This window comes from Chanodichthys erythropterus, chromosome 11 (assembly GCF_024489055.1).
Source record: "Chanodichthys erythropterus isolate Z2021 chromosome 11, ASM2448905v1, whole genome shotgun sequence".
Taxonomy (NCBI): Eukaryota; Metazoa; Chordata; class Actinopteri; order Cypriniformes; family Xenocyprididae; genus Chanodichthys; species Chanodichthys erythropterus.
In genome coordinates this window covers 48,929,722-48,941,894 of record NC_090231.1, presented here as the reverse complement: position 1 = coordinate 48,941,894, position 12,173 = coordinate 48,929,722, and the positions used below count along the sequence as shown (strand labels likewise).

General features: G+C 36.3%; 1 protein-coding gene across 1 annotated transcript in view; it reads left to right on the top strand.

Annotated features, from left to right (window-relative positions):
• The first annotated feature begins 277 nt into the window (after window positions 1-277).
• LOC137030017 (phospholipid-transporting ATPase ABCA1) overlaps window positions 278-12,173 on the top strand; it is a 217,548-nt gene continuing 205,652 nt past the window's right edge. The window contains exon 1 of the mRNA XM_067399929.1: window positions 278-493. The gene's annotated coding sequence lies outside the window, so the exon portion shown is untranslated. The remainder of the gene's footprint in view (window positions 494-12,173) is intronic.

Genomic DNA, 12,173 nt, shown 5'->3' with positions numbered 1-12,173 from the left:
CACCCAGAGGTTCGTTTACTGCTGCTGTAAAACTCATCAGTTGATAGACGCTCGCTATTTTCTGCTCTCAGTCTTAGCTGATTATTAACTCGCCATACTTGAATCTGATTCATTCTGAACTGCGTAAATGTCAAGCAAAATTATATCACAAACACATAACATTTGATTACAGAAGTGCAGCTGTTCACGTGGGTGTGTTCTGTTGTGTAACACACACCGTCTCACCTGTATCCATAGACACAGAGCTCATTTGCAGTTTATTGCTTGGGGAATGAGGCCGAGCAGAGAGACAGAAAGAGAGGGAGAGAGACAGGTATATTAGAGAAAGAGTGTAAGAAACAGATCGTCTGTATCAGGTCAGCTGGTTGATTTGATTGTTCGTGTGCGTGGCTGGTAGAATTATTAGCTGTGTAGAGTAAGTGCAGGTGTTTGGATCGTACTGGACACTCATGATGACGAGCTGACAGGAAAATCTGCTCCAGTTAAAACACAGGTGAGTGTTTGCTAATGTTTTGAGTGTGATTCTGCTGTATTTTGCGCAACACAATTAAAATTACAGAGAAATTGGGCTATACTTTATTTCTTTATTTTTTTATGTCTACTTTAGGCATTCTACTAACTATAAGTAACTTTGCAACTACATGTCAACTGCCAGTCATTAAAGTAGTAGACTGTAGTAGACAGTTAGGGTTGTGTTAGGGTTAGTAGAATAAGCTGACATGTACATGCAAAGTTATTGTCAGTAAAATGTCTGTTGGGGAGCATCAAAAGAAAGTGTTAGCAGATATTAAGTATACAGTCTAATAATGACTGACATTTAATTGCAATGTTACATTAGTAGTAGAATGTATAAAGTGGACTAATGAAATAAAGTGTTATCAGAAATTAAAGTTGTTAAAGTATGGGTACTCTGTCAAAATTTTAAAATACTTAAAAAAACATTTAACTGAGTTTAATTTAAAAAGTGTCCACACTTTACTTGAATATTTCAAATTAATTTTTTTTTTTTTTTAGGTTTAGAAATAGACCTTTTTCACAAGAATCGGAAATCACGTGACACAGGTTAAAGTTAGTTCCGCTATGCGTCTTCGGCTATTAGATTGATATGCTCTTTTCTCAAATATCGCTTCTTACCTTTTCTGTTTTCCAAGTTGCTGTTGTATAAACTACAAAGAAATTATTTTCTACATGTTTGTAGCTTATACGGCCACTCAGACCGTTGCTCAAATTTACTGGCAGGTGGATTACCAGCTGTCATACAGTTTAGGCTACGGCTCCTCATTCAGCAGCTTCCCCGATCGTATTACGTACGACGAACATAATTTTTTTAATGAATAAATTATATAAATAAACTCCCAATATATACTTAAGTGGGGGATATAAAGTCATGAGATAGCCTATTGTCATTTAATATGTTTTCTGTTAATGTTATGTTAATCTCATATGGCATTACATCCCACATTCAAGCATATGTTATAACTAATCCTGATCGATAAAAATGATTAAACTAAGACATAATTAATTTCCAACACCACACTATCAGTCTTTGCATTAATGTTGCAACAGCACAATACTGTGCATAATACACACTTTGAGATGATGACGACTGGAAAATGTGAGCGAGAAATGACTGAAGTGTTTATATCCCGAAATATCAGGGTGCGAGCGATCCTGTTTTATGAATCAGAGGATCAGGCTTGCGTGATAAGGGAGCTGCCAGCTGATTTCCCCAGCACGTCGACTAAAAACACTCTGTACATTCCAATGTGCATATCCACTCTAAATAGTACTGAATATTACTAATGTCACATAGACTACTATTTAGGATGGATAGTATGCACGTTGAGACGCAGGCACTGTCTTTACAGCACATGAAGCGCGATAATGCACAGCTGCGCCAAACAGACACAAAGAATATAACCAGTTTAATCACTTCGAATTATTTATTAAATGTAGCTCTTAATGTAGTCTCACCAATAATTCACCAAGAACTTTCAAACATTTTCATGACATTTAATTCATAAAACGACTTTGATTCCTGAGCTGGTTCTGAACGAGGCTATCTATCACTGTAACCGGAAAAACTTTTACCCGGCGTGGATAATTCCGGAAGCCAAAAACCCAGAAGTGTGAAAAAGGTCTATAGAGACAAGAGGAAATTGCCTTATCAAAATATAAATTGTAACCGTTATCTTTGTTAAAATTGTAGACATTTTCACGTAGTGTGATCCTCCCTAACGTGAATTGTAAAACAAAGAAGCAAATCAAACTGACGAATGTGCATAGAATTACTGTTGAAATATATTGACATTAACTCAAATGGCTGGGCATGAATTTACAAGTAATGTAAAAAATGTAAAATTTAAAAAGGCAATTCTACTTTGTCATCAATTACTGAGTCACAATATCTGATGCTAATTGGCCAGTCTCATGGGGATCCTCATGCTAATGTTGCTAATCAGGACCCCAACAGGAAGTAATTAAGTCATTTTCAAGCTTTGAAGTGTAGAAGAGCGAGAGTTTTACCTCCTGCTGTTAATTAAACTTATGTGGTAATGTTTATGGGGATCTGCTTCTTCATTTATTCAGTCCTGTGTTACCTCCACATAATGGGACATAATTAATATGCATAAAATAAGTGAAAGCTATAATTATTTGTGTGGATGAGGCATATGGGATTCGAAATGTTGGAAGAAACAGCTTGAAAGTCCTGCGATGTGACAATGTTAAACTCCTCAAAACAACTTTAAACAGCATTTCTATCTTATCAGTTTTTTTTTAATGCAGATTTAATGAGCTCATATTCATCGTATATATACTTCTAAAAATTAATTTACTGCACGACCAATGAAATGAACTAAAGAACTGAAGAGGTCAACTAAATGTTTTGAAAAGTTACAGCATTTATTCTCAACTAAACACATTCCCTTATACAAATACATATTCTAAAATCCGAGATCATGTAAAAACTCAGTTCTCTCTGACCAACAGAAATAGTTGAAAGTCAAACTTGCTCAACTTTTAGACTTCATGTGTGTTAGGCCATTATAAAAGTGTTTTCTCAGTGGGCGCTTTGATGTTTGCCTGCTTTGCATTCAGCAATACATTGAGATATTATGCAAAAAAAATATGAAAATAGTGTTCATTTCAAAACCGGAGATCATCTGACTGAAAGCAAGGCTTCAAAGGATAATATATAGGTGATGACCTTCAAACATTTAAATGTGGCTTAAAGAAATAGTTCAGCCAGAAATATTCTCTCACTTTCATGTCTTTTCAACAGTATTATTTTCTTTCTTTTGGGAAACGCAAAATGAGATGTCAGGCACAATGCCTCGCTTTTCACGCTTGTTTTCAATAAATGGAGCCTTTAGAAGCGTTCTTCGTGCAAAGCCACCGTATGACTTCAGAAGACTTGCAATACATGCGGACATTAATGCAGCTTTTTGGAGCTTGGCAGTATAAATCACTATCTACTTTTCCTGTATGCAAAACGGAAGACTGAATGTTCTGCCTTTGGTCTCATTTTATTTTTCAAAGGGAAAAAAGTGACAGTATATTTTCATTTTTGTGTGAAGTATCCAAATATATTTTGTGGCCACTGTAGGACAATGAGTGAGACTGTATTTCTGTAGGCAGGTAATGACTCTAGTTAAACACTAGTTTATTTTTCTGTAGATTTTATTGCCAAAACCTAAAATGAACTGGTGACTAGTGGTTTCATACAAAACAGAAGGCAAGATTCATAGGGTGTAGTGCAGGAGTGTCAATTAAACGTCACCTACTGACGTCTGTTTATTTTTATTTTATTTTTTTAATTTACAGTATTAAACCTTGATTTATGTATGCATAACATCTACAACACATTCTCTTCAGAAGTGTAAAAAGCCTGCATACCAAATGGGGTGTTAGTGAATACTAACAGGTTTTTGGATGGATAACTTTTTAGCTTTAATAAGCAGTCTAAATCCAAACATTAACATAAAGTCAGGTTTAACCTTGTGAAAAAGAAGTACACTTTAGCATATGTTTAAAAAGAGTACTTATTATGAGAATAATATACTCTAAATGAAGATTCTTAACTGCATGTATGAATTCTGAATGTAATGTTTTTGAACACTTAACTGCATGTTAATTGCAACTTTAAATGAAAATGCATTTAATATTAATTTAAGGTTAGCTGAACTTAAAAATTATGTAAGTACATCTTTATGTAATTTCATAATCACATCTATTGTCTTTGAAAGAAGTGTATATACTGCTGAATGTACTGACAAGTATTTATGGTAAACTAAAATAAAGTAAATTATTAGTTTACGAATATCATACTGCAGTTAAAATTATAATCAAGAACTTTGCATGTGCATTAGTCAGCACATCAAAATAAGTGTACTATAAAACTAGACAAAAGTTTATTAAAACATAATGATTTAAAATGCACTTTAAAGTAAAACTTTTAATTGGACATTTTTACATAGTGCACTTGAAACAGTCATGAAAGTGTAACGTATCACTCTAAGTGGTCTTTTATTTAATTAATCTCATCATGTACAGTTTATTACAAACATACATATTAAACACACATTCAAATTTGAAGTACACAAGTGCACATTCAATTAAGTGCACTAAAGTTTAAGTATTAACTTTTTCGATGTCAAAATACAAATGCACAGACAGGATTAAATCTTATAAAATCTTGTAATTATCAGTGAATAATCAGTGAATATCAGTTACATAGGCAGTGATTGGTGCAGTGTGTGGTACTGGAGGGCAAAACATTAGCATTTACATGCTGCCACTATGTTGGTCAGAGCCCAGAGTGTATTTTTGAGATTCCAGTGGAGACTAATAAAAGTGCAGGAGTCCAGCGCTGAAGGGTTCAATGTGTGGCAGTTGTTGGTAGCAGAGTTCAGGCAGTCTGATGGCTTAAAGGAAAAAGCATCCTGTTGGTGTGGAACCTGATGCTTTGGTATTATTTGTCTAAGGGTAGCAGTGAGACGGTAGTACGTGGATTGGGTGACTGGAGTCAATGGTTCTTGATGCCAAGCTTGAGGGCACTGTTGTGGCGAGTGCTGTCCATAAACAGCATTGTCACACTTTGGGAAACAAATTACTACTACTAAATTTCTATTAAATTGACAAAGAAATGGCAAATTTTGTTAATATATACGTTTTATACCTGAATGAACTGTTCTAGCAAATCTACATTGTAAAAACATCCCATTAAATATACAGTAAAAAAAACTGGCCTTTGAAATTATCGGTATCGTAATGAAAACAAAATAAGTGGTATCGCCCATTCCTATGCACATCTACTGACTAGCCAATAAAAATGCAACATGAAATGGCCTATTGATCAACGTGACATGGTGCTAAAACTTAAAACTACTTACCTCAAGCTTTATTTGCCATTTGCATTTTCCTAGCCATGACTGCGTCCATATTCTCCTCTTTTTTTCAACGCACATAAAAACCACAATTGCCAAAGTGCAATTCATCTTGCTCCATTTGCTTCCACTAGTGCATGCTGATAACGTTTTTAGTTTTCTATAGGCCTACTATTTTTTCAAGTTTATAACATCCATGTTGTACAGTGTGATTTGTAATAGGATTGCAGAAATCGCACCGTCTGTAGCAAGATCCCAGATAGCAAATTGGTTTTGGGCCGGGTCTGGTTGAGTTTCGGCAGAGATTTTGGCCCACATATTGCATGGAATTACGACCCAAGGTTGGCCCAGGTGCTGTTTGCCAAAAGTCAACCAGATCAATGCTGGGAGCAGACCAAAACTCACCCAGAACTTTACAATGTACTCAAAAATTAGCCATAACTGGCCCACAACAGCGCTGTAATCCCCAGATATAGTTTCCTCTTCATTGTTATGTGTCGTCTGAATTTTACACTGTTGCTAGTTCTTCTGAGTATTCTGGTTCTCATTGGAATAAAGACTGCAGCATCGCATGACAATAACCATATATTTCATTAAGTGATCTAATGCTAATATACTTTTTATATCATTTACGTGAACTACACTGAAAAAAAAGTGTAGGAATTACTTTTAAACAATTTTCACTCAGAAATTGCCAGTAAATTACACAAATAATTACAAAGAAATGGCAAACAACACATTAAATGTGAATTTTTGGGTAGAAAGGGTAGAAATTCAGTACACTTTTGTTTACAACTTCAAAAAACCATAGTATTTTACTGTACAATTACATATAATGCTATGTTAATAATTTAGTTTTTCACTGCATATGGTAAAGTAACTTACTGTTGAACAATTAACACAATTTTACTGAAGCATTTTTACTGTCTTTTTCTGTACAAAAAAAAAAATTACAGTGTATTATTGGAGCTGTTTGAAGTTATTTCTATTTACACTCTTTTCTGTATAGCAAAATCATCATACAAGTTTTTTTTCCCCCATGATGTTTAATGTGCGCAATATATAAATTTGCAGAGAACTTTCCTGGAGAGACATTTTAATATCCCATTCACATTTTAATCTCTGAAAAATATATTGCTGGCTTTTCATTGTATGCAAATGCTGCCGATCCCATAACGGCCTTCAATTTGCTCTCTGACCTTTTTACTACGACACGCTCACACACCTTCCACTTGTGCGTTTTTGGGTAATTGGCCTCTAAAATTAGAGATAAGTGTGTGTGTGTGTGTGTGTGTGTGTGTGTATGCAAAGCCCCATTTCCCACAGAAATAAATTCTGACAGAATAGAAAAGCAATGACAGACAGTGATTCATAAATAGGAAATTACTCCCTGCATATTTCATACAAGGTTCCTGTGTTGGCCATTTTTCCTGCACGATGTTCTGGCTGATGCCTGATGAAATATTTACTGTAACTAGAGACAATTACTAGAGAAAGACAGAGCCAGTGTGGCCATAGAAACACTGTAACCTCCTTCTGAGTCACAAACAGAAAATGGGTCTCACTTTAGTAGGCTATCCATATTCTAGAATGACAAAATATAGTTTGTTTTCACAGATGTTGCCATTTTCCCCCCAATTTGTATAAGGAGAATTGTTTAGCTGGGGAGACATTGGGCACTTGTTCTTCCAGGCAGCCTGGAGTTTCAATGAACAAATTTTGTAGTCTTGTTAAATGAAAGTGTAGTGTGAAATTAAACATGAAACTATTTCCCATCTGGGCACTTTAAAGCAGAACTTGTCCCCTGAAGAATTTGTTCCATAGAGAAAATGATACGACCTCTGAAAAGAAATATATATATATATATATATATCCCGAACAGGAGACGCACTCTAGAAATGGAAATGTCCTTCGCTAAAGGACAATGTGTCACATGAACAGGAGTAATTGTTCTGACAACTGAATATGCACCCTAACAGAAGGAGTATGACCTTTGAAGAAGAAGAGTAAGTTATCTGTCTAATGGTTAAAGATCTGGGCTAGTAACCCAAAAGGTTGTGGGTTAAAATCCTGGAAGGGACGATTCATGACCTGGAGAGTTACCGAGCTCCCCTGCCACCATTGTGTCCTTGATCGAGGCACTTAACCTCAGGTTGCTCCAGTGGGACTGTCCCCATAATAATTGTACTGTAAGTCACTTTGGAAAAGACAAATAGCTAATTAACTTAGATGTATTCCGTAAGGGCAGACAAATCTCGCATAGCTTCTCTTAACCTGCCCACAATAAACAATCTCTGTCATTTAACATGTTCTCATTCAACCAACATTTTCTCACACAACTACAATGAATGTTAAAAAATATTACATGCAAAAGATCCATTTCATTCTATTATATCAATTTACTTCATATATTATAAACATGGCACTTTAACTGCAGATATAGTATGGGCAGTCAGAGAGAGATCAAACTAGTAAGGCCTATGAAAAAAAAAAAAAAAAAATATATATATATATATATATTAACCTAAAATTTTTACTTTTTTGGGCAAACAAGACCTATAAATGTAATGTGATGGCATAAACAGTATTTACAGTATGTATCTCATATAAGGATTAGTTCACTTTAAATTGAAAATTACTCACCCCCTCGTTTTGAACTGCAAGAGGCGTTACACTTTCTTCCGAAGCTGAATATGGAAGGCGGTCTAGCAGAAGATAACTTGTTAAATATGGATATTTTTCTTACATAAATGCATCGCTTCCCTTCAGAAGGCCTTTATTTACCCCCTGGAGTCATGTGGAGGATGTTTATGATGGATGGATGCACTTTCTTCAGCTTCATACTCATTGTTTCCCATTTATTGCCTTTATAAAGCTTAGATGTGTCAGGATATTTATTAATATATCTCCGTTCAAAAGTCATATACACCTAGGACGGCTTGAGAGCGAGTACATCTTGGGGTAATTTTCATTTTAAATTGAACTAATCCTTTAAACATGGTCAAATGGATATAACATGGATGGGAATATGCAAACTTAAAATAATATACAGATGAGGATATGCATAGTAAAACAACACTGTAAACCATATTAAGTTGTCAGAACTCAAAAAAGTTGAGGCAAACAAACTCCAATATTAAGTAAAACTTTGTAATTTTATACTACACAGGCATGTTATTTGTTGATCGAATTAACTCAAATATTTCACAATTAGCTGCTAGTTAACAATGGCACACTTGCATATGCTAATATATCTATCAAAGAGACTATTGCTATACATTTGCATGTACACAACATGCCATGTATAGTTTTGAAATATTGTAGTCCGTCCTAGACCTAAACACAGGCTCTACTGTTAAACACAACCTTCAAAACTGCAATATAACAGAAATCCCTATAAATCCCAACATAACAGAAGATTAAACATTAACATATCTCTCCATATCTTGTGCAAAAACACATTTCAACATTTATTCTGCTTATGTAGTTTGATGCAAAGTTTAAGTTCAGCTTAATATAATCAGTTATTGAGTTCACTCAACTTTTTCTATAAAGTACAGTGATATTTGAGTGAAATAATCTAATTTCATTTGGTTAATTCCACTGTATATGTTTACAGTTTTGTAAACTCTAATATATGGTTACTTCGGGGAGGAGACAGGGTAGGGATGCTTGTACGTTCAATCTTCCACTGACTAGGATTTCTAAAGGGAATTTGGCACAGGTTCTGGTGTATGTTTTATGAATCTGAAAACTTTGAATCTATGCGTATGCAAAATTGGACTTTTAGGATGAAATCTATGTAACATTTTATGAGGCCCCTGATCAGTGAGATCAGACCAGTGTGTCCACAGCATTGTGATCAGACCATTGTGATCAGACCAGTGAGATCACAGAGGTGTGATCAGACCACTGAGATCAGGCCAGTGAGACCACAGTGGTGTGATCAGACCATTGAGATCAGATCAGTGAGATCACAGAAGTGTGATCAGACCATTGAGATCAGACCAGTGAGTCCACAGCAGTATGATCAGACCACTAAGATCAGATAAGTGAGGTTAAACCAGTGAAGCCACGGCAGTGTGATCAGACCATTGAGACCTCAGCAGTGTGATCAGACCATTGAGATCAGACCAGTGAGTCCACAGCATTGTGATCAGACTATTGGAGACTTCAACAGTGTGATCAGACATTGAGATTATACCAGTGAGTCCACAGCATTGTGATCAGACCATTGAGATCAGACCAGTGAGACCACAGAAGTGTGATCAGACCACTGAGATCAGATAAGTGAGGTTAAACCAGTGTGATCAGACCATTGAGACCTCAGCAGTGAGTTCAGACCAGTAAGACCACAGTGGTGAAATCAGACCATTAAGGTCAGATCAGCAAGTTCACAGTGCGTGGTTGGACCACTGAGATTAAGCCATTAAGACCAGTGAGATCAGACCAGCAAGACGAGTGACAAGTGAGACCAATGAATCTGATCTCACCCTTTATGTCAGTTTTAGTCAGTCCTCTCTTACACACTTGCAGCTAATTCAGAATGCTGCAGCTCTTCTTTTAAAAGGAGCACGCAAGTAAGATAACACATCGTCCATATTGGCCTAACTTCATTGGCTTTTGGTTTATTTAAGCATTGATTTTAAGTTTTTAGTGCTTGTGTTAAAATCTTTCAGTGGGAAAGCTCCAAAATACTTCTGATTTAATACAATCAGCTGCCCCATCAAGAGTACTCAGGCCATTGCTTTTGGCTGTTCCAAGAGCAAAGAGCAGGGGAGACTGTGCTTTTGCATTTGCAGCGCTAAAACTTAGAAATAATTTGCCTTAGACAGGCCAAACACATCTGTTTTTAAATCTAGACTTAAAACATACTTTTATTCTATGATGTTTTACTCACTATCAAGAGCTGTCTTTTTTGTTGCTGTTGTTGTTGTTGTTGTTGTTGTTGTACAGCACTTTGGTAAATACCAGTACTTTTTCTTAATCTTTAAATAAATTTGAATTTGAAATAAGAGCAGACCAGTCAGATCAGTAAGACTATCGGTAACTTAGTATGCAGTGTGCAGTTTATAATGCACTATTTTATGTAACAAAAAAAATGAAAGCTCCTCCTAACTAGAGTCATGAACTCTACTGAACTCTCTCTTATCTAGAATCTAGTCTTCCTGGAAGAGCGTATGTTTGAGGATGATTGTGTGTTCATTTCCAGAGAAGCATAGGTGACCCTGACACCCACCTTTCCCTGTAGTACCAATTAAAACTCCCTCAGAGTCAGGTTTATTCTTCTGTTTGCTAATGACACTCAGGTCCCTAGGTATACACACACACACACACACACACACAAACACAAACACACACACACACACACACACACACACACACACACACACACACACACACACACACACACACACACACACACACACACACACACACACACACACACACACACACACACACACACACACACACACACACACACACACACACAAACACACACACACACACACACACACACACACACACACACACACACACACACACACACACACACACACACACAAACACAAACACACACACAAACACACACACACACACACACACACACACACACACACACACACACACACACACACACACACACACACACACACACACACACACACACACACACACACAAACACACATTCTGTTAAGAGCTCTTCAGTGTATTAGAAGGTAGATAACCACTTCTCTGCTTCTTTTAACGACTGTTTCCAGTGTGAAACGGCGAAGGCTTGTTAGGGTGACTAAGGAACGCAACTCTGTGTGGTGTGAAGAAGTGTAGACTGTGGAGTGTGAGTGTGTAACTGATTGTTATTTGGGTAGGGTGAGAGTTAGTGTGTGAACACTAACCCTGGAGGGTTTCCTTAAAAACTTAATGACTGCACATATCCCTTGTTTAAAAGGATGTCACAACCTGTCGAAATTGAGCACAGTGTCACATTTTACACTTTTGTGTTAGCCATAGTTTGTCTTTCAACTAAAATGTCCTTTAGACAGTCAATATTTTCTCACATCATATTCATTAGTTTTAGTCAATTTTATTTGATCTGAAATTGTATTGCATCATTCTAGTTAAAGGTGCACTAGAGGTTGAAATGGGTACTGCAGTCCAAATTCAAAATACTGGAAAGAGTTGTTTCCCCTGCCCCCTCCCCCTCCTCCTCCTCTTCCTCCAAAGACTCAACACTCACTTGGGTTGCCAGATTGAGGACATGCAACAGGAATGAGACATGCTGTTTGCTGGCTTCTATTGCTGCAATACACTGTGTTTTCCACCAACTGGCAACCCAGGTTGTCAAAACCCTATTGGGTAAATTGGCAGTGGGCGGGATCACACAGACCAAAAAAAAAAACAGATATTTGACCTGGAATGCACATTACAAAGTAGAATAATTAGCATTGTTTTTCAAGTATTTGACCTTAGCATGTTTACTAAATCTGTGCAAACATATTATGGTATTTTTATGCTTTAGTACAGTAAAAAAAATAAAATAAAAAATAATAATAATAATAATAATAATAATAATAATAATAATAATATACCACACCTTTTAAAGGGTTAGTTCACCCAAAAATTAAAATTCTGTCATTTATTACTCACCCTCATGCCGTTCCACACCCCTAAGACCTTCGTTAATCTTCGGATCAAAAATTGTGATATTTCTGTTGTAATCCGATGGCTCCGTGAGGCCTGTACAGGAAGCAATGACATTTCCTCTCTCAAGATCCATAAAGGTA